Source organism: Chiloscyllium plagiosum, chromosome 25, assembly GCF_004010195.1.
Source record: "Chiloscyllium plagiosum isolate BGI_BamShark_2017 chromosome 25, ASM401019v2, whole genome shotgun sequence".
In the NCBI taxonomy this organism is placed as follows: Eukaryota; Metazoa; Chordata; class Chondrichthyes; order Orectolobiformes; family Hemiscylliidae; genus Chiloscyllium; species Chiloscyllium plagiosum.
Genome location: NC_057734.1, coordinates 38335497 through 38360825, shown reverse-complemented (window position 1 = coordinate 38360825; position 25329 = coordinate 38335497). Strand labels below are relative to the sequence as shown.

Here is a 25329-nt window from a genome sequence, read left to right as displayed (position 1 = left end):
CCCCCCCCCCCCCCCCCCCCCCCTCATCCAGGTATTAGTCTAGTAAACATTCTTTGAACTGTTTCCAAAACATTAATATCCTTCCATAAGTACAATGACCAGTGCTATGCTCCAGATGTGATCTTACCAATGCCCTGTATAACTGAAACATAACCTCCATACTTTTGTCATTAATTTCTCTCACAATAAACCGTGACATTAGCTTTCCTGAGTACTCGCTGTACCTGCATACTAATTTTCTGTGACTAATGCACTCGGACACCCAGATCTCTCTGCATCTCAGAGCTCTGCAATTTCTCAGCATTTGGACAACATGTTTCTTTTTTATTCTTTCTGCTAAAGTGAACAATTTCACGCTCTCTCATGTACTCCATTTACCAATTCTTAGCATACTCAATTAACCTATTGATATCGCATTATGAGCACCTTATGTCCTTTTCACAACTCATTATCCTATCTATCTTTGTGTCATCAGCAAACTTAAGTACAATACCTTCGATCTCTGCATCCAAATCATTTATATTGTAAAGAGTCGAGGCCCCAGCACTGATCCCTGTGTTAATATCCTGCAACCTGATAAAACAAACAGGTGAAAGTGAGGACTGCAGATGCTGGAGATTAGAGTCAAGAGTATGGTGCTGGAAAAGCACAGCAGGTCAGGCAGCATCCAAGGAGCAGGAGGATCGATGTTTTGGGCAAAAGCCCTTCATCAGGAATGAGGCGGGGAGCCTTGGGGTTGGAGAGATAAATGGGAAGGGGGGTAGGGCTGGCAGCCCCACCTCCCTCCTATTTATCTCTCCACCCCCGAGGCTCCCTGCCTCATTCCTGATGAAGGGCTTTTGCCCAAAACATCGATCCTCCTGCTCCTCGGATGCTGCCTGACCCGCTGTGCTTTTCCAACACCACACTCTCGACTGAAAAAGCAAACACTTGTTCCTAGTCTCTGCATTCTGATGGCAAGTCAATTTTCTATTCATGCCATTATTTTACCCCTCACACCATGAGATTGTATTTTCCACAATAATCTTAGATGTGGTACCTTATTGAAAGTGCATTCTCGAAATCTAAACCCAATGGTTTCCCTTTAACTACAGCATATGATACTTGTCCAAAGAACAATAAATTGGTTAAACAAGATTTCCTTCTGACAAAACCATGTGAGGTTTGCCTGATTACCTACCCAAGTGGTAAAAACAATGACTGCAGATGCTGGAAACCAGATTCTGGATCAGTGGTGCTGGAAGAGCACAGCAATTCAGGCAGCATCTGAGGACAGGCAAAATCGACGTTTCGGGCAAAAGCCCTTGCCCTGTTATAATGACTTTCAGAATTATTTCTAACATTTCCTCTGTGACAGTTGTTAAGTTAACTGGCTTTCAGTTTGCCGCTTTCTGCCTTCCTCCCTTGTTTTTAAATTAAGAAGTTACCTTAGTTATTTACAAATCTAAAGGACCCTTTCCTGAATCCAATACATTCTGCGCTATTAAAATCAATTATCTCACCGGCTACTTCCTTTATGATCCTAGGATGAAATCCATCAGGACCTGGGGGCTTGTCAACTTACTTCCAATAATTTACTCAGTACTATATGTCTGGTAATTGTAATTTTCTTCAGTTCCTCCCTCCCTTTTTACAGCGGCTATTGTTAAGCAGTTCATTGCCCTCTTGAGGATGAGTTTCAGATACCTGGCTGTGCACTGCCATTGTGTGTTGCTCACTCCACAGTCAAACTTGACAAAGAGGAGGTATTTCTTTCAAGGGGAAGAGATACAGCAAGAGCTCTCCTCTGATGAGGCTGATGAAGGTCAGGATCCTGATGTGGTCCAGGAGGTTACTTACAGACAGGGTGATAGTCCAAGGAGACCCACAGGCCCATGACAATCTTGCAGCAAATCTCTTACAGGGCAACATAGACAGGTTTGTTTTAATGTTTACTTTGTATGAGGGGCTGGCTGGGAAGTGATGTTTGCTCTGTGTGACCTACTTCATTGGCTTAGGACATTTCATTTTGAATTATTGTGTTGAGTAAAGATTATGTGCTGACACTGTGATCAGTTAGATGAGTCAAGCTGCATGCACAAACCTAGACTTTGCTCTTATTGCACACAACTGTAGACACAGCACAATGTGTACTTCAGACAACAAGGGAACCTGAAGGGAAGCAAGGTTATAGAAGTCGCTTCAAGCAAAGCAGAGGCAGAATACAGAACATTATTCCTGGAGAATGTTCCCGGTGCATCTACAGTCACCTTATTCTCTCAGCGTCCCTACAGGAAGGTGTTCCAGCATCTGTGTAGGAGACATTAGGCTGGCTTGGGTCCTCCAAACCCTGAGCCCCCACAGGCCATCCACCAAAGTCAGTACAGGGTACACCAATCAGCAGGAGCCACTACCTCAGCTGCAGAGGCCAGGGCAGCACCCAAGCGTAATGGTAGGCAAAGAAATAAAAAGACTGGCACATGACTGGCGTGGGCACTCAATCAATGTATATACAGTGCTCTTCCATAAGTCCACCAGCCCATGTGCTGTAAGAATGTTTTCTGTCGTGTCCACCCTACAAAATGCTGGGATGGATTTCTGAAACAAAGGGAGTGGACCACTTTTCCAGATGAAAGAACAAGTCCTTGCCCTGGTAACTGTAATCAGTTGTTCCTTGCCATTGATGCTGTACACCCATGGCTACAGCAACAGAGGGCAGCTCTGAATCCATTTCTGTCTGAATACTCTGTTGGGGCTGGGTCTCCATGACAACTGCCACTCTTTCCATGGAGGTTTTTTTTATGTTTTTGAGTTTACTCCAGGGATGTGGGCATCACTGGCTGGGCCAGCATTTATTGCCTGTTCCTAGTTGCCCTTGAGAAGGTGTTGGTGAGCTTCCGTCTTGAACTGCTACTGTCCATATGCTGTAAGTAGACCCACATTGCTTTTAGGGAGGGAGTTCCAGGATTTTGACTTGGTGACAGTGAAGGAACTGCAATATATTTCCAAGTCAGGATGGCGAGCACTTTGGAGGGGAACTTGCAGGTGGTGGTGTTCCAATGCTGCCTTCGTCCTTCAAGATGGAAGTTGTCGAGGGTTTGGAAGGTGCTGTCTGAGGATCTTTGCTGAATTTCTAGAGTGCATCTTGTAGATAGTACACATTGCTGCTACTCAGCTTCAGTGGTGGAATGAGTGGAGGCTTATGGATGCCGTGCTAATCAAGTGGGCTGCTTTGTCCTGGATGGTGTCAAACTTCTTGAGTACTGTTGGGGCTGCTCTCATCCAGGTAAGTGGGTACAAGGCCTACCCAGGACAGGGGTCCACATATGCACAGAAGTGGCACAACAAGCAGTGGATCCCAAAAGGGCAGGAAATCACCACACTCCAATAAAACGACTGAGCAAAGGGACAGTCAGAAGGAAGGCAAGACTTATGGAAAAAGGAAGGAAGATGCTCCAGACAGTGATAAACCGACTGAACCTCCAGTGGAGAACACAGAGTCACTGGAGGAGGAGACTGTGCACAAACAGTAGGGGTGTGGCAGGTAGCGAGGAAAAACCACAAAGGGAAATCCTGCAGTCTCACAGGGCCAGTAGCAGAGTGGAAAGGGACAGCTGTATGAAGAATGTATCAGGGACTGCTCCTCCAATGATGCACCAATAGGGGAGAGGAAATAAAGTACCCCCTCTACCCAGAAATACTGGATATTGCGAGGGGCCCGGGAAATTCGTGGAGCCCAGCACAGCTCCGGGAAAGCGGGAGCAGTGACACTTTGTTCTAGGGGTGGAACACAACAATAGCTCAGCTCGATGCGGAGCACAACATGAAACTGGACTGTCCTGGCTTCACCTTGGTTCCCATGGCACCTGATCAGGGCAATGGACGCCGGGCAGAACAGGAGTGCTACCTCGGCCCTGCAAGGGTGCAACAGCTCTCCGAGACCACGGGGTGCAGGAGCTCGCCCAGCGACAGGACCATGTTTAAATCTTTATTGGACAGTACGGTGATCTATAACAAAACTTAACATGGATTTGAAGATTGTCAGCATAAATGTGCGTAGCGTGAAAGGCAGTAATCAATGTGTTTCCACGTTGGCTTATCTGTCCAATATCAAAGCGGAGTTCCTGTTTCTGCAGGAGTTCAGGATACCACACCCCAGCAACTACAGGAAATGGTGGAGATTGTGGGCCCTTGGGCCTTCAATTTGGTCAGGGGGAACGATAGCTGTTCGTGCAGCCTGGGTATTCTGCTGGGAGGGGGCATCTTCACCATCTCCGAGGTTAAGGAGGTGGTGGGCAAGTGCCTTCTTGTAGCAGATGTTACATACATAAGACTAATTACCGTGTACGCCCCGGTGGTACAGAGTGAGCGGCTGGCCGTTCTGCAGCAACTCCCACTGCTGCTGGCGATGTCCACGCCACTCATTCTGGCTGGAGACTTCAACTGCATCATCAATGGGGATGGACGAACCGGAGGGGCTGATGGCGAAACGGACACCACGTCCAGATTCCCGATGAAAACAGGTAAAGTCACCAAGTTACACGACATTGTCAGATGGAGTGCAGTGTAGATACACCTGGTCAGGCGATACATCGCTCAAGGATAGATTTCCTGTTTGTGCCCCCGCATGTTCTCAGTCAGATCCACCAACAGGGCGGCATGGTGGCACAGTGGTTAGCACTGCTGCCTCACAGCGTCAGAGACCCGGTTCAATTCCCGCCTCAGGCAACTGTCTGTGTGGAGTTTGCACATTCTCCCTGTGTCTGCGTGCTGGGTGGGTTGCTCTTCGGAGGGTCGGTGTGGGCTTGTTGGGCCGAAGGGCCTGTTTCCACGCTGTAAGTAATCTAATCTAAACGTCAAGCTGGTGTTCTTCTCTGACCACTGCCTCCTGCTGGCTGACTGTCACCTATAGGATGACCAGTGGGCTGGCAAGGGAACGTGAAACTGTTGACCCCAAAAAACATTGAGGAGCTCAACAGGGATTACACAGATTGGAGAGCTGTGAGTCTCCAGTGGACTGGTGGGAAACAGTCACATGATCATCAAGTGGTTCTTTATCCTCAAAGGTGTTAAGAAGGTGAGAGTGAGAGAGAGATGGGGAAAACTATCCAAACTCCAGCAGAGCAGGCAGAACCTACTGCTGTTGCAGATGACTGAGGATCAGCAGGTGAAGAGCCAGTAAGCCTCGCCCTTTGCCTTGGAGACCTCCAAGATAACCTTCCTGTCCATGGTCTGCCCTGTGGAACACGATGAGACGTGCTCGTGTTTCTTCAGTGAAAGCCTGTAGGAAGAAGATGGCTTGGTAACGTCATCTCAGTCTGACATCCTGAGGATCAGTGAGTCCTTTTAGACTGGACTGTATGACCTGAAGCCCACAGAAAGAGAGGCCTCCCAGTTGCTCCTGTCACCTATCATGGAGGTCTCAGACAATAGCACCTGGGAGATGCTGGACCAGCTGCTATCTCTGGATGAGCTGACCAAGACCCTTGAGTCCTTAGGAAAGAATAAAACTCCCAGAAGCAGCAGCTTATTGGCCGAGTTGGATTTGGCTCTGTGGGACTTGATTGGCCAGGACCTGCTGGAGGTGTATGACAGTATGTTTCAGGCAGGGAGTATGTGCGAATCCATGAGGAAAGATATCATCACCATCATCGCCAAGCAGACGGGAGGGAGGAAATGAGAAATTGCCGACCAATCTCATTGTTGAATGTAGATTACAAAATCCTACTTTCCAGTACAAAGAGTTGACCTTGAATGAGTGTTGCTGATTGGCACATTCCAAGGTGCAGGACTTACGCTGAGGGACAGAGTAAGGCACAGTGGGAAAAGACCCCCGTCTAACATCTTTCTACTGAAGTCCAACATGAGTCTGTTCTATTAATCAGACCCTCTCTTTGCCTCAAACGTATGTAAATAGTGTCCTGCACTTGTAGGAAATGCCTATGGTTTTTTTGCTATTGCAGGGAATTTCAAATTCCAATGTTTGTTATATTTTTCTATGCAAAGAACTGTTTGCAGCTGTACAGAACTGCTTTAGTATCTGTGTATGTACATAAAGATCTTTTTATGAATAAAGCACCGTTTACAATAAAAATAAGGCGGGAGATTGTCCATCCTCCTCCTGCAGTGGGTGTATATTCTTTTATGCAGTACTCACTATGATCACAATGTTGGGTGCCTGCTCCCATACAATTCATCAGTCAATTCATGCTCAAACTCACTTACATCAGTAAGAGATAAAAACTAATCAATTACAGAAGAAAACATTTAACAGGCCAAGAGAGGAATGATTATCTTTAACACATCCAATTCTATACTTTAATTCCAAAATGGAAAAGGCTGGTCACAAATACAGATTGTAGGGTGGAGAAGGTTAATTTGGCCAAATTGGATTCCATTAAAAAAAGATAAATGAGCATGCAGTTGGAATCTGGTGATTTCATTGGTTTCTGGCTGAATTCAGTGATCTTGGTGGTTCTGAATTAAAGGTTTACTGGATTGAGTAGGTTGCTGTTCCAGAGATGTTTCTTTAAACTCTTTATCCTCTACACATGGAGAGCGGGTTAACAGTAGCAGGCAAGACCCAAAGCTTACAAGTTTTGTGAAGACAGAGTGAATAAGGAGGATCCCATTTAGATTCTGAGCTGCTTATGCAGTTTTGCCGAGAGTTTGTGCTTAAAGAATATAAATGTGTTGTCTTAGAGTGTGACCACTTTCACTAACTGCCAGTAATTTAAACAGGATTGTATATTTCAATCACACCTTGTTTAGCTCATGTCTGTCAAGCTGTCTGAAACCAGAGTCCCATTGTCAAAACTATTAGCTTTTAATGGACTATCTCCAACAGTTGAATGCCCAGGTAGTTGCCTTAGATAAGATGTTTTGGGCTGGAGCCCTTCATCAGGAATCAGCTGCCTGACTTGCTGTGCTTTTCCAGCAACACATTGTCAACTCTGATCTCCAGCACTGCAGACATCACTGGCTCCTAGTTGCCTTAGATAGCTTTTCAACAGCACAATAGTCCTCAGAGGTTACTTGGCAGACCTACTGCCTTTATTCTAATGGATTTGGATTATGCAATGTAGTGTAATACAAATTAGGTTGCCACCTGAATTGTGTTGGAGACAGTCTGTGTTTCTTAAGGTGTCTGGTTTTAAAAATTCAATGTCTTGTTACCAGCCAGTGAATTTAAAAAAATATCATCGATAGATATCAGCTTGACAGGGGATTAACTGATTTTAACCTGTGGTCTTACAAGTTGTAGTTATTCACCCCCATATTTTCACCAATAATGAAAAAAGACAAAAATAGAAATTGTGGGAAAAGCTCAGCAGATCTGGAAGCACCGGTGGAGAGAAATCAGAGCTAACGTTTCGGGTCGAGTGACCCTTCCTCAGAACTGGGATCGATTAAAATATTTTTTAAAATCACACAACACCAGGTTATAATCCAACAGGATTATTTGGAAGTACAAGCTTTCAGAGCGCTACTCCTTTGTCAGGTAGCTAGCTAGTGGTGTGTGATTTTTAACACTGTCCACCCCAGTCCAACACCGGCTCCTCCACATCTTGAAATATTTTGACCTGGGTGTGATGAGTGCTGCATATAGGATCGCACTGGCCCAGCAGTCCCCTACCCCAGCTGACATAATGAGGAATGTGGGACAGGAATAGAAAATCAAGATAATTTAGCTTTCTTTTTCTCAAGGATTCTTGGTTCAATTGCTGCATGCCGTTCCCCCAGGAGGCTGAGATTATCTTGTGCAATGCATCACGATAGAGGATAGCTCCTGTCCCCAGTGGTACTCAATAACCATGTTCAGTTGTCGGGCAGGGTGTGGATAATGGTGCAGCCTACAGAGGCTTCTTTTCAAGTCCATTTCCATATCAAAGGCTTGCATTCATGTTGCACTTTTGCCTACCCTGGGATGTCCCAAAATGCTGTACTGCCAATCAAATACCGATGATGTCATTTTCATGATTGAAAAGCCGCTGAATATAGTCACCACTGAAACTGTAGGCAACTTTGCATAAGTGTTTTGTTACGTTTCACAACGTAGATATAAATAAATGAGAGCAGTGACTGGGGGTTATCCCCCGAATTTTTAGTAATCATATTTATATCCTGGAGTCATTCGACATTGCACTTAGTTAAGGTCAAGATAGCAAACTGAAACTCTCCTAAATCCTTCTTGCCCACAGCACCACCCCACCCATCCCCAGGTCCCCTGGGTATATAATGAGAGCTGCCCTGACACAGTTCATGCTCAGAGTCAGGTACCTGTAACTAGCCACTAGACAATAACTCGCCGACTTGGTGTGCTGCAAAAATGTACAATAGATTCACAGCTGGGTTGAAAAGGTTCTATAAATGTGTGAGAGAAAAGAAAATGATAAGCCGAGCAGTGGATTACAGAGGGAACTAAATCTAATCCAAGACTCAGATCTCAATGAGTAATCCACTCCCAATAGCCAGTCAATAGCAGCTCCCAGAAGGTCAGATTAGCTCAGGCTTTGCCAAGGAGAAAGGTTACTAGGCTACTTGATTAGTAACAAAAACAGAAAGTTCTGGAGAAACTGAGCATGCCCAGTAGCATGGAGAGAGTGAGGACTGCAGATGCTGGAGATCAGAATTGAAGAGTGTGGTGCTGAAAAATCACAGCCAGTCAGACAGCATCCAAGGAGCAGGAGAATCAACGTTTCGGGCATAAGCTCTTCATCAGGAATGAGGCTTGTGGCCCAAGGGTGGCTGAGAGATAAATAGGAGGAAGGTGGGGCTGGGGGGAAGGTAGCAGGGAGTGTGATTGATGGATGGACGTGGGGGAGAAGGTGATAGATTAGAGAGGAGGGTGGAGCAGATAGGTGGGAAGGAAGATGGACAGGGAGAACAGGTCATGAGGACAGTGCCGAGTTGGAAAGTTGGATCTTGGATAAGCTGGGGGAGAGGAAATGAGGAAACTGTTGAAATCCATATTGATCCCATGTGGTTGCAAGGTCCCAAGATGAAAGATGAGACGTTCTTCCTCCAGGCGTCAGGTGGTTCGGGTGTTGCGATGGAGGAAGCCCACGACCTGCATGTCCTTGGCTGAGTGGGAGAGGGAGTTAAAGTATTCAGCCACAGGGGAGTGGGGGTGTATAGTGCGTGTTCTTAGAGATGTTCTCTGAAATGGTCCACAAGTTGGTGTCCTGTCTCCCCAATGTAGAGGAGACCACATCGAGAGCAACGGACACAGTAGATGACATGTGTGGAAGTGCAGGTAAATCTCTGCTGGATGTGGAAGGAGTGGAAGGATCCTTTGGGGCCTTGGACAGAGGTGAGGGGGGAGGTGTGGGCGCAGGTTTTGCACTTCCTGCGGTGGCAGGGGAAGGTGCCGGGAGTGGAGGGTGGGTTGATGGGAGGTGTGGACCTAACAAGGGAGTCACGAAGGGGAGGTTCTCTGCGGAATGCAGATAGGGGTGGGGAGGGAAGTATATCCCTGGTGGTGGAGTCTGTTTGTGGCGGAAATGGCGGAGGATGATGTGATGTATCTGGAGATTGGTGGGGTGGCAGGTGAGGACTGGAGGGGGGTTCTGTTCTTGTTGTGTTGGGAGGGGTGGAGTTCAAGGGCGGAGGTGTGACAAGTGGAGGAGATGTGTTGGAGGGCATCATCAACCATGTGGAAGGGGAAATGCAGTCTTTGAAGAAGGAAGCCATTTTGGGATGTTCTGTAGTGAAATTGGTCCTCCTGGGAGCAGATGCAGTGGAGGCGGAGGAATTGGGAATAAGGGATGCCCAGTAGCATGTATATCTGCAGATCTGACTGGGCTAGGAATTAAAAGTGGGAGTGAGAAAATGAGGGATAGTACGACATTCCTGTGGATGGTCTGGAAAAATCAAAAGCAAAAAATGCTTTTGTCCATTCTTTTCAGGAAGAATGTATTAAAACAGCTGTCTCAAAAGGTAAAACTAACCCCATTCAGGGTCATCGATACAAACATTTCATACTGATTACTGGCTTCCTAATACACCATTATCCATTAATACTAAACACTGCTGTACATGGTAATTATAGCTATACCAGACTCTGGCTTATAGCGACATTAGGTTAGGACTAACCAATGAACATTGTGTGTTCATGTCCAAATGCTCCCAAGACTGATTCTAGAGTGTTTCTTCTATAGACAATAGACCATTTCAGGAGGGGTAATGTCAGTGATGATCACCACTGTTCTGGCTTTGAAGGGGAGAAGTGCATTACTGTGTTTGGTATTACTAAATTGTATTTCATGGGTAAAATGGGATATGATATTCTCTCAATTATTATTCCCCACTGCATCCCAGCATGGGCCTCCAATCCTCTCAGGCAACATCCTTGTAAATCTTTTCTGAACCCTTTCAAGTTTCACAACATCATTCTGATAGGAAGGAGACCAGAATTGCACGCAATATTCCAAAGTGGCCTAACCAATGTCCTGTACAGCCGCAACATGACTTCCCAACTCCTGTACTCAATATTCTGACCAATAAAGGAAAGCATACCAAATGCCTTCTTCATAGGAAGGGTTTGGAGGGATATGAGCCGAATGCTGGCAGGTGGGACTAGATTGGGTTGGGATATCTGGTCAGCATGGACGAGTTGGACCAAAGGGTCTGTTTCCGTGCTGTACATCTCTATGACTCTAATTGACTTCCCCAGTGTCCCCACCACAGCACTAACCCCTGGAAACCACATGGACCACGATGGTCTTCCCCCCCTAACTGAGTCCAACTAATGATTTGTTGGACTGGGGGCGGAAAGAATTAAAAATCAAACAGCACTATGTTACAGTCCAACAGGTTCATTTGGAAGTACAAGCTTTCAAGCACTGCTCCTTCATCAGGTAGCTAGTGGGCAGGATCATAAGACACAGAATTTATAGTAAAGATCATAGTGTCATGCAAGTGAACTGAATGAGCGAGTGGATCCTGATTTGATCTCTAAGCATCTCCCTAACTGACGTTTAACCACCGTTGTGGTGGCACCAGCTGCACCATTGAATGTGACCCACTTGCCCGACTGTAGAGACACTGATCCCTAACTCTGAATGCCTAAAATGAACTGACTGTCCATGTAGAAGCCCGTGGACTGGAATCAGACCATATCTTTGACTTGCGATGCTAGTACCCCCTGAGAGACAGTCCACACAGACTTGACTGAGGACTACTTCCCTGAGAGTTTAACAAATGGCCGCTTGTCTGAGGCACAGCTTTGCTGGATAGCAACACAGATTGGGGAGGACATTTAACTCTCCAGTGTCAACGAGCTGACTCAGAAGTATTATAACCAGGTGAGTATGGAGACATCGGCTCCCTTCTTTATAACTTCCTCTCCATCCGTCATGTGGATTTATTTTTAGCATGCTCCTATCACCCCTCAATTAAAATGTGCTTCACTCGAACACAAAGGAGCCGACTATCAAAATCCTTGAGTGAAAGAAAAAATTATTATATTAATAGATCTGAGAAAAAAAAATGCAGCATCAAACATCCACCCAAACACTGGTAAGAGGTTTATAAAAGTATTTCTAGTACACACAGGGAGAATATGGGTTACACAATTAAACATTCCTTAGAGTACTTGACATATCAGATTCTTCACCTGAGATCATGGTTTAATGGTTGACTTATATCCTCAGCAATAGTAGAATCTGTAAATCTTTGAATTCTTGGTGAAGGGTTGTTTTCCCAATTTGTTTCTGACTGAGCGCTGCCTTCTGTGATGATGAGAAAAACAGGTGGGGCAAGAAGGAGTAAGACTTCCAAGTTTTGTTGTTATTAATACACTTTTCTTTCTTTTACAATTGCTGCTGAAAAGTAGCTGTCGAAATAATATTGAATATGTACTCTAGAGTTGAGGTCTACTTTCTTTCCAAGATAGCTCATTGGCAGATAAGTCATCTCCCAAAATGTGAACTGACTGTATTTGTGAGAATTAAACAGGAGATGCGAATTTCTCGACACGGATTCAGGTGCCTGGTTGAGATGTCTTTAGATGAAAAGTGATGATGAGAGTGTAGATTCTAGGTTTTGTTTATTCTACATGGGTCTTCTGAAGTTTGCCTCAATTTGTGGTCACATGACTACTGCAGCCATCTTGGATGAATGCCGCCATCTTGGATGAATGCCGCCATGTTGGATGCTTGCTTCTACCTTTTGTTATGGACCAGACCCTTTCAAAGTATTTTGAGAAGATAGCCTAGGCACTAACATTTTCTTACTTTAGAGGCAATGTAATGTGCTGTGTTCCAGATGCAATTTGAATGGTCAAACTACTCAAACTAAAGCACAATTTAGTTAAACACTATAGTTAAAGTACAACACAAGAAAGAAGAACTTTGAATAACAACTCAATTGGAAAACTTAACAGAATTATAGATACAGTAACTAATACTAATTAATTGTTCCAATATAGAAACATCCCATAAACACACCCCTTAGCAAAAAGGCAAATTCAGACAAATATATTTGTTTCACAGGTAACCCAGCAGCAGAGAGAATTCCCCTGCTTCCAGCTGTAATCGAGAGAGGGAAAAGATAGCTTTTACATCTTCAAGCCAACAACAGGAATGCCTTAAAGTTAAACCTAAAAACTAGAAATGTTGGTCTGAGACAGCTAGTCACACCCAGCCAGGCTGATTCTATTGTTCAAACTTTTACAAAGAATCCTAAAGCCTTGCAAGCGGTTTATTTTAGTGGTTTTAGCAGACTGCTTTGCACCTCTGTTTTACAATCCCTGTTTAAAAGAAAGAGCACAAAATACCCTCTTAAAGCCACAGCATTGTCACACTCTTTCAAAGCTATTTTAGTCTATGAAAGTTCTCAGAAATAACAATCAGATGACGGAAATCTATATTTATCATTAGGTGGGCTTTCCCTGATTTTTGTGCCTCAGCACTACACCCGATTAGTGGCCATATGTTTGCCCTCAGGGTGAAAATGGGCTTTGACTTTCTTGAATAAGAGTTTCATCACCAGTGTGGGAAAATGCTGAAATTTTCCAGGAGGTTTCACGCACTGAGATAAAAGGATTGGTGAGATTCCACTTCATTGATTTTAGCTAATTCATGGCTCAGATAGTCTCCTCTTCATAGATATTTTGCCTGAACCTGTTCCAAGCTGTTATTACACACCTCTGGAGAAGGTGAGACTTGAGCCCAGGCCTCCTGGCTCAGAGTTAGGAACACTACCAGTGCACCACAAGACCCTCCATCTTCTCTCAATCTATGTTTTTCCCCGACAATTCACCACTAAATTGCCCATTTGCCATCTAAGCAATTAAAGAATTCCAGGCATTATCTACCAGGCAATGTAACAACAACAGAGGTGAAGGATTAAAGCAAATTAACATCTCGTCTTCATAGATATTTTCTCATCAACCCAATTAGAGGTGTTCTGGAGCAGGTGGGATTTGAACCCAGGGGCTCAGAGACAAGGACATCCAGCTGCACCTGAAAAATGCTCTATCATTCTTTTATCTTCCTTTCATATTAGAAGTGGGAAGAAACAGAGCACCCACACAGATATTCATCCAAAGCTGGAATTGAACTCAGGTGTCTGGTGCTGTGTGATAGCAGTGCTAACCATTGAGCCACCATACCACCCAGACTGAATCCAAATTCCACCATCTGACAGATTATTATTGGATTAATAGTCTAGTGATAACAACACTAGGACATTGCTGGTACAATTAAAAGGCATCTGAGTGGGTATATCAACAGGAGGGGTTTAGAGGTAAACAGGCCAAATGGGACTAGATTAATTTGGGATATCTGGTCAGCATAGATGAGTCAGACTGAAGGGTCCGTTTCTTGCTGTCCAACTCTCTGACTATATGTGCTCTTATATTTCAACTTAACATTTTTTTGCATCACCAAATTACCCATGGTGTCTTTTCAATAGTCAATAAATTAACTCCTGTCACCTGATATTTAACTGTTAAAAAAGACAGCCAATTGCTGGTGCTTAACTGTTTAAAAACTTAAATGCTAAAGTTCTTTGCAGGATTCAAAACAGGTGTGTAACTTGTTTCTAAATACTCAAAGCACTGGCAATTAATCGCACAAAATCTTACTCAGAACGCTGGCTGCAGACTTCGCTGAGATGTTATGATGTAGAGGTGCCAGTGTTGGACTGGGGTGTACAAAGTTAAAAATCACACAACACCAGGTTAAAGCACCAGCTTTCAGAATGCTGCTCCTTCAGACAACCACCTGATGAAGGAGCAGCGCTCCGAAAGCTAGTGATTAGATTCGATTCCCTACAGTATGGAAACAGGCCCTTCGGCCCAACAAATCCGCATCTACCCTCTAAAGAGTAACCCACCCAGACCCATTTCCCTCTGACTAATGTACCTAACACTATGGGCAATTTAGCACAACCAATTCACCTGACCTGGACATCTTTGGACTGTGGGAGGAAACTGGAGCACCCGGAGGAAACCCACACAGACACAGGGAGAACATGCAAACTCCACACAGACTGTCGCCCAAGGCTGGAATCAAACCTGGGACCCTGGTGTTGTAAGGCAGCAGTGCTAACCACTGAGCGACCGTGCTGCCTGCTTCCAAGTAAACCCATTGGACTATAACCTGGTGTTGTGTGAGTTTCACTTATCTGGGATGTGTTAAAGGCTGCACAGAGCTCTGTGCTTGAAGGCCCTATTCGTGATTGGACCCACATCAAGGCTCTAAAGAATTCCCCCAGACTCCCAGTGGTTGTATCTGAAGAAACAAATGTTGGATGTTGTGAGACCCATCAAACAGTCAACCCAGTAGCGATGATAATTCAACTGGAAATGAGACTGAAACGAGGTCATCCACACAAGGTCACTGCTAATGAATGCAAGGGAGAGATTACTTTATTCAGGGTGTGGTTAAAATGTTAAATTTGCAACCACATAAAGTTATTGAGGGATTAGCTTGAATGCTTTTAATGGAAAATGGGATAAACATGTGTAGGAGGGAGTAGCAGATGGAGTTTAATTTAGATAAATGTGAGCTGTTGCAATTTAGTAAGGCAAATCAGGGTAGGACTCATACACATTAAGGAATGGGTTCTGTGGAGTATTGCTGAAAAATGTATTGCTGGAAAAGCGCAGCAGGTCAGGCAGCATCCAAGGAGCAGGAGAATCGACGTTTCTGGCATAAGCCCTTCTTCAGGAATGAGGAAGGTGTGCCATCTCCTCTGCCCTGAAGCTCTTCAGCCGCGTCCTCACATTCCCAACGCCCCTCCCCCTAGTCCCTCCTCCCTACCTTTTATCTTAGCCTGCTTGGCACACCTTCCTCATGCCCGAAACGTTGATTCTCCTGCTCCTTGGATGCTGCCTGACCTGCTGCGCTTTTCCAGCAACACATTTTTCAGCTCTGATCTCCAGCATCTGCAGACCTCACTTCCTCTGTGGAGTATTGCTGAACAAAGAGATCTTGGAGTGCAGGTTCACAATTTCTTGAAGGTGGAGTCACAGGTAGATAGGGTAGTAAGGAAAGTGTTTAGTACATTTGCCTTTATTGGTCAGTGCATTGAGTATAGGAGTTAGAAGGTCATGCTGTGGCTGTATGGCATATTATTTAGGAGGAGAAAGTGAGGACTGCAGATGCTGGAGATCAGAGCCCAAAATGTGTTGCTGGAAAAGCGCAGCAGGTCAGGCAGCATCCAAGGAACAGGAGAATCGACGTTTCGGGCATGAGCCCTTCTTCACGTTTGGGATACTGCATTCAGTTCTGGTCTCCCTGCTACAGGAAAGAAGTTGTGAAACTTGAAAAGGTGCAGAAAAGACTTACAAGGATGTTGCCAGGGTTGTGAGTTTGAGTATGAGGCTGATGCTGACCCTGACCCTTTTTCTTAGGGTAGGGGAGTTCAGAACTAGAGGGCATAGGTTTAGGGTGAGAGGGGAAAAATATAAAAGGGAGAAACGGGTAACTTTTTTCACACACTGGGTGGTGTGTGTATGGAATGAGCTGCTAGAGGAAGTGTTGGAGGCTGGTACAATTATAACATTTAAAAGGCATCTAGATAGGTATATGAATTAGAAGTGTTTAGAAGGATGAGGACCAAACACTAACAAATGGGACTGGAGTAGTTTAGGATGTCTGGTCACTGTGGATGAGCTGCACAGAATGATCGATACATCTGAGAGAAGAGGTGGATTAGCGATGGATGAAGTGAGGTGGACATTCGTGTAGAAAATAAGCAACAACACAACTCAGTTGGGCTGAATGACCTGACTCTGTGCTGAAAATCCTATTCAATTCTGCCATGTTGGTGTGGAGGGATCCCAGCTGTTCACGAATTGCTGATGGAGGAGTGAATGGATGGGACCCTTGGGTTTTGGGCAGTCACGTACAGGCCTGTAGACAGTGAGAGATCAGCCCCTGGGATAAGGCTTTGCTTGCTCAGTGATCCTTCAGGACCTCCTATATTCATAGCAGCCACCAGATTAAAACTGAGGAGACATCTGTTCTCAGTGTCACCTAGTTTTCACACACCTTTTACAGAAGCGGGGGGGGAAAAAAAATCTGAGGCAGAGTTTGATTTGTTGCAGGGCTGTGCTGGACAGAAGTTCGTTTGAGTTCATGACCCACAATTCCAGTCTTATTCTATTAGCAAAGAAATGTAATACTCCCTCCTGGACAAGGAGCAGGAGACACTTGAGACTTGAAACATTTTCCAAAATAGGGTTGCAATAAAAACATTGTCATAGCTGTATTACCTTGAGCTGAGGGCTGGATCCCTGAAATAGTCACGTGCAAGGTCTGTGTGGCAGGTTTACTCACAGGAAAGAGAATGTGATTACAATCTGAAATAATGACAGTATCTCTGGTATATGAATAATGTATTTCAGAGACATTGTCTTGGGTACTGGTGTCTGGGTTGCAGATTTCTCTGGGAGCAGTGGGGAAATGACAGGTCCTCAAGTAAAATAAATAGATCTCCCCACACTTTATGTTCTGCTATTCTAACCTGTCAACCATAAAACATTAACTCTTATATGATCAGTTTATATACAATTGGTTTATTTCTGTTATGTTTACAAGGATGTTGCCAGGGTTGGAGGATTTGAACTATAGGGAGAGGCTGAATAGCTTGGGGCTGTTTTCTTTGGTGTGTCGGAGGCTGAGGGGTGACCTTATAGAGGTTTATAAAATCAAAGGGACATAGAGTAAATAGATAAGGTATTTTCACTGGGGCATAGGTTTAGGGTGAGAGTGGAAAGATATAAAAGGGATGTAAGGGGCAACATTTCTACACAGAGGGTGGTGGGTGTGTGGAATGAGTTGCCAGAGGAGGTGGTGGAGGCTGGTACAATTACAACATTTAAAAGGCAACTGGATGACTATATGAATAGGAAGAGTATAAAGGGATATGGACCCAAGTGCTGGCAAATGAGTTAATAGATTTAGTTAGGATATCTGGTCGGCATGGACGAGTTCAACCGAAGGGTCTGTTTCCGTGCTGTACATCTCTATGATTCCATATATGAAGTATTAGGATTCTTTTTGAGACTTCTATGCAGGGCTGAGAGAGCAGAGTCTAGTGACCTTCCTCAGAACTGAACTGCTGTGTTTCTCCATCTGTGGACAATGTTACTATTCAGAGGTGGAATGGCCTTTAACGTTCTGTCTTTATGGGCGTTATCCTCTTGCATGTTCTTGCTGTGTGTTTTATCCTCCCTATGTTGGCCTGGTAAGCACGTCAATAATTTGGGTGCACTTCTCTCATTGCCTCACCTGAACATGTCATCAATCAGTCCACCGGTTGTGTATATGATGGAGCTGTTTTTCCGACCCTCCCTGTCATGTGGTGTTGTTTTCTTTCCTTCTTGAATCTCCACAGTTGGTCTTCTCGAGCTGCTTGATTTGTATGGAGGAATCAAGCCCCAGTTTTCACCCAATACCCACATCCTCAGCAGAAGGCAGAGAACAGTAACCCAGGCTGATTTCTGCTCCCCGATCCCAATGACACTTGAACAAGTCAAAAACAAAGATCTGTGGATGCAGGAAATTAGAAACACAAACAGAAATTGCTGGATTAGCACAGCAAGTCTAGCACATCTGACATCTGAACTTGAGAAACATTGAGAACTTATGAAAAAAAATAGCAAAAGAAAGCCCCTCGGGTCTGTCCAGCGGGCCAGGCAGCATCCGAGGAGCAGGAGAATTGATGTTTTGGGCATAAACCCTTCATCAGGAATGTGGGGACGGGGAGGGGGGCTGAGAGATTAATAGAAGGGTGGGGGTGGGGAGAAGGTGGGGGTGTGATGGTGATAGGTCAGTGGGGAGGGTGGAGCAGATAGGTGGGTTGGAAAATGGACAGATAGGACAGTCCAAGAAGATGGTGCCGAGTTGGAGGGTTGGATCTGGTTTTCGGCGGGGGGGGGAAGGTGGATTTGGAAACTTGTGAAGTCAACGTTGATGCCATGTGGTTGAAGAGTCCCATGGCGGAAGATGAGGGGTCCTTCCTCCAGTGATTGGGTGGCTTGGATTTTGTGGTGGAGGAGGCCCAGGACTTGTATGTCCTTGGGGGAGGGGGAGGGGGAGTTGAGGTGGCCAGCCACAGGGCGGTGGGGTTGTTTAGTGTCTGTGTCTCAGAGATGTTCCCTGAAACACTCCGCAAGTTGGCATCCTGTCTCCCCAATGTAGAGGAGACTACATCGAGAGCAACGGACACATTGATTGAGGTGGATGGATGTGCAGGAAAATCTCTGCTGGATGTGAAAAGATCCTTTGGAGCCTTGGATGGAGGCGAGGGGGGGGAGGTGTGGGCGCAGCTTTTACACCTTTTGCGATGGCAAGGGAGGATGCTTGGTGTGGGGGAGGGGGGGGCCTGGAACTAACGAGGGAGTCACAGAAGGAATGGTCTCTGCGGAATGCTGAAAAGAGTGGGGGGGAGGAAATACAGAGGAACCTCAATTATCCCAAACGAGATGGGCAGGCAGTATGTCGTTCGGATTTGATTATTCTGATAACCGATTCAATGCCTCCCCTCTGGCACTCGGAGTTTTCTGAAGTTTCCTGTTTCCTCGCTCTGCCTGCCTTGCTCCCTCTCTCTGTCTCAGGGTTTGTTTCTGAGCAGACACACACTTGTGTGTAAGGGACCTGCAGCATTGCTGAGGCCGCTCCCCACCGCTGCTTCACTTCAATGGGATTGACAGAGCGAGCATTTGCTGAGTCCGCTCCCCGTTCAGGAGACTAGGGAGCAGCACACCACACAACTCCCCCCCTCCCCCCCCAAACCACACCCTGCACCACCGCCCCACACCCTCAACCCCTCCCCCACCCCGCTCTGTGCTTTCAGCCGGTTTCCAGCCAGCGGATGCAGTGAAGCGGCCAGACACACACACACACCCATGATGCCCTGTAGAGGACAATGTTGGAGAGATTATCTGGGGCCTTTACTTGAGAATATTCATTTGCAGAAGTAGGGAGGGAGGACAGTCAGTCATTTGGAGATGGTGCCTGGGCTCTCATTGATGTCCAGGACTGTTCTCGGCAGAATTTCAGTGAGCCAAATTCACTTTTAATCATTGTAATCAAAAGACACATTCGTTGCACCAGTGTTAGTAACACCTCTTACGGGACCTTGAGATCTTCTTCAGATAATCCAAACTTCGGATGATTGATATTCGGATAATTGAGGTTCCTCTTCTGGTGGTGGGGTCTGACTGTAGGTGGCAGAAATGGTGGAGGATAATGCGCTGTATCCGGATATTAGTGGGGTGGAAGCTGAGGATCAGGACAGCTCTATCCTTGTTGCGGTTGGAGGTGTGGGGATCAAGGGTGGAGGTGCGGGACTTGGAGGAGATACGCTGGAGTGCATTGTTAATCATGCGGGAGGGGAAATTGCAATCCTTCAAGTAAGAGGCCATCTGGGATGTCCTGGTGTGAAATTGATCCTCCTGGGAGCAGATACAGTGGAGGCAGAGGAATTGGCAATAAGGGATAGCATTTTTACATCCACTGTATTGATGAACTGTTTAACCTCCTCATGGGAGAATGAGGTGGCGCCAATACAGTTATCGAAGTAGCAGAAGAAAAGGTGGGGAAAAGGTGGGGAATACAGTTATCGAAGTAGCAGAAGAAAGGTGGTGTAGCTGCAGAAGATGGACTGTTCCACATATCCTACAAAGAGGCAGGCAAAGCTGGGGCCCATACGGGTGCCCACGGCTATCCCTTTGGTCTGAAGGAAGTGGGAGGATTCAAAGGGGAAGTTGTTGAGAATGAGGACCAGTTCCACCATTCGAATGAGTGTGTCAGTGGAGGGGTACAGGTTAGGTAGGTGGGAGAGTGTATTCCCTAATGTGTTTGATTGGTTAAGCCTGGGTGTGCCCTCAGGGAAAAATAAAGTGCAGATATTGAGAGAAGGCAGAACTGTCGCGTATGTTATGCATTTTAAAGTAAAATCTCTTACACCTTACTCTTTAAAAAACCTAGAACACAAAGCGGAGTTCAAAATATTGATAATTGAAGCAGTAAAAGTTAAAGAGAATATTAAGAGGGCTGAAGCAAGATAGCATTCTTATTTTAAACTTGAGCACTTCTGTATAGAGTTGCCAACTCTGCCGGGATACAATTCGGGAGATTTCATTGCATTTTCAGCTGCCCTACACAATCGAACAACACTTTCTAACGTTTCCAATGGAACCTTATCCCTTACCTGAGATATGGTGACCCTCAGGTTAACCACCACCAATTATCTCTCTCTAATGAGAGAGGAGCCCTATGGTCCTCTGGGATTTTACCATTTAACCTGTAACTAATCAATGAAAAGGTTCAAAAAATGAGAATAAAACAGTTCTTGAATTATTTTTAAAAATCTGGCTGCATTTCACCTCAGACTGCTTCAAACAGTGCCCAGAATATTAATGTTTAATTCCTGTTGTCTTGACAAACCCATGATTCTTGACAAACCCGCATAAAAGTTGCGAAGGTCAACCTTTCAGTAGCAGTATTGTTAAGAGTATACGCTACCTACAATCTTAATAATAGGCCAGCTTCAAGGGCAGAACCTTGGAGCAATGCCAGCAGTTTAAGAGTTCTAAGTACCCTGCAGTGAAGCAGAATTCAATGTATCTGAGGTTGAGAGGATTCATCTCTATCTACGTGGATACCTCACTGCATGCTGTGTACTTCACTGAGAGAAATATCAAGTATTTGAACCTGAACTCACGCTATGCAGGTGCCACATTCCCTGAGCTAAATCAATCTCATGCAGAGTTCAAGGATGCTTTCACACTGCACGTTTTGGCATTGGTATGAAGTGGTTTGGGCTAAACCTGTATGAATGTGGCTTGATTTGACTCCAGAGAGAAGTGGAGAGTGAGTTTCCCCACTTTTTCTGAGGAATCTTGTTCCTTTTCCCTACAAATCAGACCTTGAAGCCACAAACAGGGCCAGAAATACCACTTCAGACCCTCCTCAAGTTTAAAGACCTGTCTTACTGGACAGGACAGGTCTGTAAATCAGGTTAACTGGGGTACAGCAGACCTGCTGTGCCTGGGTCAGGGTCAGAGGTTGAGAGCAGCAATGGGACCTCTGATTTCTGTCTCTGTTGCTGCATAATGCAAGAAAACAAACAATTCCAGTCCAGTGACTTTTTATCAAACTGATATGTAGCTTCAGGAGAGAAAGGGTTAAAAAGTGGCTCCTCCTTGGTTGTCACAACAATTTTTAAAGTTATTTTTCCATGGAGCTATACCTCTCTCCAATTAAAAACATAGTTAACTATTATGAGAAATAAGGAGTCAATCAACTAGGTTTTCTTAAATCAAAGGTTAAAAATCACACAACACCAGGTTATAGTCCAACAGGTTTATTTGGAAGCCATAACTTTTGGAGCAATTATCCTTCCTGATGAAGGAGCAGTGCTCCGAAAGCTAGTGCTTCCAAATAAACCTGTTGGACTATAACCTGGTGTTGTGTAATTTTAACTTTGTACAGCCCAGTCCAACACCAGCAACTCGAAATCATTCAATCAAAGGAAGCACCAAATTTCTTGACTGTTAAAGCAAGGCAAATAATATAACGCCACATGAAGAGTACAGCTTCCTGTGGTCTTCTGGTCATGCATGCACAGATACACACACACATACACACACACACCCAACGTTAGAGGGAAATAGTGTCCAATATACAGCAAGATAAATAAATATTCTTTTCATTGTCCTTTTGTTCACTTTGAGGTTGATTGGTTGGAACCTGAGGCCAATGTCGATTTGTTAGTTTCATGGGTACAGTCAGTCTCGACAAGCTAACATTGAAAATTCATAGATTTTTGAATATTTTTCTCTGTGGTTGTTTGTCTGGGAACCAGGCGCCAAATTATTCAGAAAAAGAGAAGGGTGACAGCAACTTCTGTTTAATTACTTGTGAAAATATACTTGAAACTTTCCTTTGAAAAGTTGATTCCTGTGTGTATTTCCAAGATGCTCTTTGGAGGTACAGTATTTGTCTGTGAGAGCCATTGTATCAATGCCCAACAATTTGTGGTGTTTAATGCCTTCCTGAGATTCTGATAGGTTTTGATGGATGAAAACCAGTTTGTTGGCTTACACTGGGGATAATCAATTTGTACAAAGAGTTTCAATGGTCCATTGTTCGGCTATCCTTTGCTATTGATGAAAGGTTTTAAATCATCCTGTTTGTACAACTAGTTTCACATTTAAATAAAATAAAGTTCTGTTCATTTCTCTGAATATTCTGAGTTTCGATAACAATTCCTGTTCTGGTTCATATATAAATCTTTGTTCCAGCAGTACCTGTAGTCAAATTATCTTGCCTCCATACAGAGATATTTGAGATGTTGTTTTGTGCTTTACATTCCAGATATCAAATTTTAACATTCAGTAATTACTCCTTGGATAGTCGCTTTGGGACTAAAACACAGCCTTTAGAAATTCATTTCTATTTTCCTGTTAATTTGCCTACTTTAAGGTCAGATGACTTTGGTGGCCATTTTAAAGTATCACAATCACAGAAATGCTACGGTGCAGACAGAGGTATCTTGGTCCAACATGTCTACTACTGCTCTTCAAATGGATGTTATGACCTAGTATGGGTAAAGATTTACCTGTCTTTACCAATGTCATTACTCATTACATGGTTTCTCCCTATCTACTGTCCAGACTTCAACACTTTTAAACACTTCTATCAGATCTCCTGTTCGCTGCTCTCTCTCTCTCTCTCTAAGGAGAACAGTCCAAATCAATCCAATTTACCCTTTTGACTGAGGTATCTCATGCTTGAAACCATTTTCATAAAATGGTTTTGCATTCTCTATAATGTGTTCACATCCTTTCTATGGCATAGTGCCCTGAATTGTATACAGTATTCTAGCTGAGGTCAAACAACGTTCAGCAACTAGGAGAAAGTGAGGACTGCAGAGTGCAAGTCAAACAATGTGGAGCATAGTATAGCTTCCTTGCTCCTATATTCCATGCCTCCATTAATAAAGCACAGGATACAGTCTGCTTTATTTACTGCTCTCTCCACCTGTCCTGCCACTTTCAATAATCTGTGTACAGTTACACCTAATTTACTCTGCACCTGCACCATCTTAAGAATTGTACCCTTTGTTTTGTTTTCTTTTTGTTCATTTCTTCCTACCAAAATATATCACCTCACACTAACCTGTACTGAACTTCACCTGCCATCTACCTGCCCATTCCACCAACATGTCCATATCCGTTTGGATTTCTACACTATCCTACTCAGTTTACAGTGCTCTCAGTCATCCGAAAACTTTGAAATTGTCCCCTACGCATCCACCTCTAGATCATTAATATAGATCAGGAAAAGCAGAGTCCAAATACTGAAACTATGGGGACCTCCACTACAATGCTTCCTCCAGCCTGAAACATGTACATTTCCTATTAATCAGACTATTTCGTATCCATCTTGCTCCTGTTTCTTTTTAATTCCATGAAATATAATTTTTCTCTCAAGGTTGGAGTATGGCTCTTTGTCAAAAACCTTTTGGAAGTCTGTGTTCACCACATTACAGCATTATCCTCTTTGATCCTTCTGTTACCTCTTCAAAACTCTCCAGCACATTAGTGAAACATAACTTCCATTATAGAAATCCAGGCTGCTCTTCGGCCAACCTTTATCAATGTGACGAGTTATTCTTTTCTGAATAACCCTTTCTGGAAGTTTCCACATCACTGAAGTTAAACTGGTCTGTAGCTGCTGGGTTTATCTTTACAACCATTTTATTGAACAAGTGCAGAATGTTAACAAATCTTCAATCCTCTGGCATCTTCCCTGAGTCTAGAGAAGGCTGAAAGATAATGGCCAGTGTCAATAAAATTTCCATTCGCAGCTGCTTTAACGTCCTTGGACATATCTCATCTGATCCCAGTTCTTGTCCACTTTAAGTACCGACAGTCTGCACCATTTCTTCCTTGTCAATTTTTAAATCTTTCCAGCTCATTTTTAATTGCTTTGCTCTCCCTCTTTAATGTTTTTATGTTCATTGAGGAGATTTTAAAGATTGATAGTCTGCATTTTATACTGGCAAGACAGTATTTTAAGGAAGGATTTATCTCAAAGAGAAAAAAAAAATAGAGAAACCAAAACCGCATTATTATTATCACAGTCATAGTCATAGAGTCATACAACATGGAAACAGACCCTTCGGTCCAACTAGTCCATGCCGACCACTTTCCCAAAGTAAACTAGTCCCATTTGTCTGCAAACCTTTCTGATTCATATATTTATCCAAATGTCTCTTAAATGTTGTAACTGTCCCTGCATCCACCACCTCCTCTGGCAGTTCACTCCATACTCTCTGTATGAAAAGTTGCCCCTCACCTCCTTTTTGAAATTTTCTCCTCTCACCGTAAAGATATGATTCCTAGATTTGAACTGCCCCACACCAGGAAAAAGACCCTTGCTATTCACCTTATCTATGCCTCACATGATTTTATAAACCTCTGTATGGTCACCCCTCAACCTTCTACACTCCAATGAAAAAGGCCCCAGCCTATCCAGCTGATTTTTTATAACTCCAACCCACCATTCCCGGCAAAATCTTTTCTTTTCTGAACCGTCCCCAGTTTAAGAATATTCTTCCTACAGTAGGGTGACCAGAACTGGGCACAGTATTCCAGGAGAGGCCTCACCAAGTCATCTGCAACCTCACCATGACATCCCAACTCCTATACTCAATGGTCTGAGCAATGAAGGCAAGTGTGTTAAAAGTTTCTTAACCACCTTGTGTTGCAACTTTCAAAGAATTATGTACCCGAACCCCTACATCTCTCTGTTTGATAACACTACCAAGTGGCCCTACCATTAGTTGTATAGGTCCTGCCCTTGAATGTTTTACCAAAATGCA

General features: G+C 44.4%; 1 long non-coding RNA gene across 2 annotated transcripts in view; it reads right to left on the bottom strand.

The window, feature by feature from the left end:
- The window catches only part of LOC122562757, a 70592-nt gene that overhangs the window by 26472 nt on the left and 18791 nt on the right, over positions 1 to 25329 (bottom strand). For both annotated transcript variants that reach the window (XR_006315408.1, XR_006315409.1), the window contains 2 exons: positions 17724 to 17981; positions 11597 to 11711 (listed from right to left, as the gene is read on the bottom strand). This is a non-coding gene — a long non-coding RNA (uncharacterized LOC122562757). The remainder of the gene's footprint in view (positions 1 to 11596; positions 11712 to 17723; positions 17982 to 25329) is intronic.